Here is a 4,015-nt window from a genome sequence, read left to right as displayed (position 1 = left end):
AAGCCAATAGCTAGCCGCCACGTGTGCCTATATTAAGACTGGCCAATAATGTGGCGGAAATCTCAACACAAATGGCGGGAACTTCCTTGCATCACCATAATGCAAAAGAAATGCACGATGCAAAGAAGGCTACAAAACTGGCAGGAAAAACTCCTGCACGCGGGTTCTTAATTGCAACAGAACACTCCACTGTGCAAAAGAGCTGCAATTTAGCGGGAACACAATTTAGCGATGCCGAAGCGCACACAAACAAAAAAACCCACAATTTTGGGTTGTGACAGTTTTGATCTGAAATGCTTCTCAGAAAACAGCTCTGAAAAGTACAGGATGTGGAAATCTACTTGCTATATTGTGCAAGCCCCCATACAAGAATTTGTTTAGCCACGATTAAAAGCTCCTTTACCAAGTAATGGCCTTACTGAGGGCCAGCTCTTCAGGTGACATACCCCAGCATGGCTGTACTGACTTTGGTGGCACTGTCCCTAACTGCATCAGCTGAGGACTCAGCAAGTTCATCGTTTTGTTCTCTCCTGCCCCCTCCTCCCTCCCCTTCTTGATTTAATCTCTGACTTTGCATGAGAACACTTCCTTCTGTGTGGCAAAACCTGCAGGCACAGCTCAGGGCAGAAAGCTGCTTGTGGAAACCAAGGCATCCTGCAGTGGACCGTGCGCAGAGCCAGGGGCTAGAAGACAAGCATAGGCACCTAGGGCAAAAGCAAAAATTGAGAACGACTTGAAGACCTTGTCGACCCTGCAAAAAATCAGCAAGTAAGTGCTACAGTCTGGCTGTCCAGGCTCAATTCTGATCTTGCAGACAGTAGAGTATGTCAGGATCAGGTTCACGGCAATCACAGATCTAAAACTAGTACAGGAAATGGGTGCGTGGTAAACTGCAGAGTGAGTTTACAGAACAGGAGCTACCCTACCTCCTCAAGAGAGTTAACTGAAGTTAGGGAATTTTTGCAGTGTTCCTTCCCACTTTAAGATGCCACCACAACTCCCTGCTACCCTCCCCAGCTCAGATCTGTTCTGTGGTTTGTCATGTATTTCCTTTCTATTCTGCTCCAACCTGGACAATTCATTTGTTGCATGCAGGAGGTGGACATTTCTTCTGACCTCCTCTGGTTCCAAGGAAGCCTTGAGTGCACCACAAAATCCAATATTTTGGATCATTCCTTGGCCCTTCTCCAAGGGCCTGTTATCTGAGCATCTCAGCCCTCAGCAGGTCACCCCACAACTGCAAAGCACTGTCCATGGCGGGTCCTGTTCCTTACTTCTCCTGAGCTCCTCAGGGGCTGGTCCAGTTGTTACTTTTTTCTTCTTAGCATTCCCCCTCCACCCCACCTGTCCTGCTTTACTAAACAGAACATTTTTTTCCCTTCGTCATTTTCACGCAGTTTTGTACCACTTAAGTTAGTTTGTGTGCTCTCTGCCTGCAGGGTAATGAGTATAGTTGTGTCAGGGGGCAGCAGGTGTGTCACAAATGGATTTCAGCCGCACTCCCTCTGTTAACAACTAAAGGGAGGGGATACTAGAATTGCATTTTAGTGTAACAGGAGATCAGGATATGAGGAAAAGCTGATACTAACTGTATTATTTAGCATTCTGCAGCTTTCTCTTCTTGCTCAAAAGAAATACGAAATGTGTATGTACTGTATGTGTTTGTGTAGAATTATAGGGTTTGAAGGGATTTTTGTGGTTGTCTACTTCAGCATCTGGAGAGAGGCAGGATTCACTCTTCCTAAACTATCCCAGACATATACCTTTCCAGCCTTTTGTAAACCAGCAGTGAAGGATATTCCACAACTTCCCTAACCAGCTCATCCCATTGCTCTACAGCTTTTATAATTAGGAAGCTTTCCTTGAGTTTTGAACTAAATCTCCTTTACTATAGTTTAAAATCTACTGTGTTGTCCTCCCTCCTGTGATAATGGAGTACGCTTCTGCAACATAATCCCCATAACTCACTTTCAAATACTGTTTTTTCCTTTCTGAGACACAGTGCTTTACACATGGCTTTATTGAGTTACATATTGTTGATAGCTTGATTCTCCAAAAAATATCCTGTACCCAGGATTCTGAGGTGGTGTCCCATCCAAGTACCAGTGGGACCTGAAACTTCTGAGCATCTGAGATCAGACGCATTTAGTCTGAAATATATGTCTGTGACTTCAAGAATGGCAGCCCACAAGTCCACTGGCAGTCGGTGTGTCTGGCCTGGTGATTTCCTGCCGTAAGGACCTTATATCATAAGCAGCAAAAATTATTTTTAATTTATTTTTAAATTGTGCATTAGTTTAGTCCCATTAGAGTGACTTAGTTGAGCTACTCCGTGAGGGGAAGAATTCAGGTTTAGCTTGATCACAGGGCATCCTTCTTGATTAGGAAGAAAAAGATTAGAAAGCCCGAGTGACTGAAATGTTTAGAATGGATCCCTCTATAGCTGAGGTTCATTAGCAGAGCAGGATGCCAGAGCCCAGCAATACATGAAGCTTTGATAATAATCCTTAGCTGTTAGAAAACAGGGGTATGCTGGCAGAGCTATTAACTCATCTTTCTATAGCTCTAAGGGACTGAGTTCAAGACCTCTTCTAGACTCATGCCAAAGGCTGCTGACAGTTGATCCAGCTGCAAATGGGTACCTAATCATTAGGGATCCAAATTTTCTGTTTGCTACGGAAAATCATGCATTTTTCCCTTTAACAGAAAAAAATGAGGAATTTCTCATTTAAAGGAGAAAATGATGAATTTCCACTTTAAAGGGGGAAATCACATATGTTTCCCTTTAAAGGAGAAAAGCCAGGAAACCATGGGTTTCCCCTTGCAGGCTGGCAGAGTTCTAGCCTGCAAGGGACTGCTTGGAGTTAGGGGAAGCGGGACACAGGGGGTAGGGGGTGCTACCTGCATGTGTGGGGGCACAGGCAACATGTTGGAGGGATGGGGTCCCAAGGTAACACAGCAGGGAGGCACATGTCCCCCCAGATTTCTGTGCCCACAGCAGAGCATGGGGTTGCAGCCAAGCCGGACCAGCTCTGGGCAGGAGCTGCCTTCACGCCCAGCATGCAGGACCTGGTATGGGAGGGAGTGCTGTGCTGCCATGGCCACCAAGGTGAGGTGCAGCAGCGGTGGCATGGAATTGTGCCCTTACTGCTGCCAGGTGGGCAGAGGGCACCTCACCTGGGTGGCCATGGTGGCACAGTGTGGCACTCCCTCTTGTACCGGGTCCCACCCACTGGACTCCGGAGGTGGCAGTGCCTGGAGCTGGTCCGGCCTGGCTGTAGTGATGTGTGCCACGGTGGGGACATAAATCTGGGGGGCATGTGCCAAGCAGGGCTGAGGGGGCTGTGGGTCGGGAGTGAGGGGCACTGACAGGGCTGGAGGGGCTGTGGGTCAGGATTGAGGGGCAATGGCAAGGCAGGGGCAGGGCACCAACATATCAGGGCTGCTCAGCACCACAAAGCTGCATCTGGAACTACATCCTGGTGAGCAAAAGGGGCAGGATGAGCTCTGCTTTTCTATGACAACCCCCCCCCCCCCAATCAAATGCCAAAATATATAGGTATTTAGAATGTATTTTATTATAAGCACTGGTAGGCTTCCAAATTGATTTAACATTGTAAATATATCAATAAAACATTGTGTTCAACTGATACCTGTATATATAGTGGTGTTTCATTTTAATCACTGAAAAACACGGATTTTTAATCAGAGAATTTGTAATTTTTAAACAGAGAAAACTAGGATCCCTGATGATCATTCAAGCTGCAGGGTCAAATGTGGCCAGATGTGATGATGGTCACATCAACCTTTTATGTGTCTTACCCACACCAGCATACTGGGCCGTTAGGCTTCCTTCCATTACAAAAGCACTTTTTATCTGTGGCCTTCAGAGCAGTTTCAGTATTGTACAGGTGGCAGAACTAACACATAGGATCCATCTACACATGCAATTAATTCAAAGCAATAAACTCTGGAGCAGTTTGAGCCAGAGTAAACAACTCCTGGGTGCAGCATC

General features: G+C 46.4%; 1 protein-coding gene across 1 annotated transcript in view; it reads left to right on the top strand.

The window, feature by feature from the left end:
• The first annotated feature begins 708 nt into the window (after positions 1-708).
• Positions 709-4,015, top strand: part of LOC102376843 (adhesion G-protein coupled receptor G5) — a 32,344-nt gene continuing 29,037 nt past the window's right edge. The window contains exon 1 of the mRNA XM_025194622.1: positions 709-768. The gene's annotated coding sequence lies outside the window, so the exon portion shown is untranslated. The remainder of the gene's footprint in view (positions 769-4,015) is intronic.

Source organism: Alligator sinensis, unplaced genomic scaffold (assembly GCF_000455745.1).
Source record: "Alligator sinensis unplaced genomic scaffold, ASM45574v1 scaffold203_2, whole genome shotgun sequence".
NCBI lineage: Eukaryota > Metazoa > Chordata > Crocodylia > Alligatoridae > Alligator > Alligator sinensis.
This window is presented reverse-complemented; position numbering and strand designations above follow the sequence as displayed.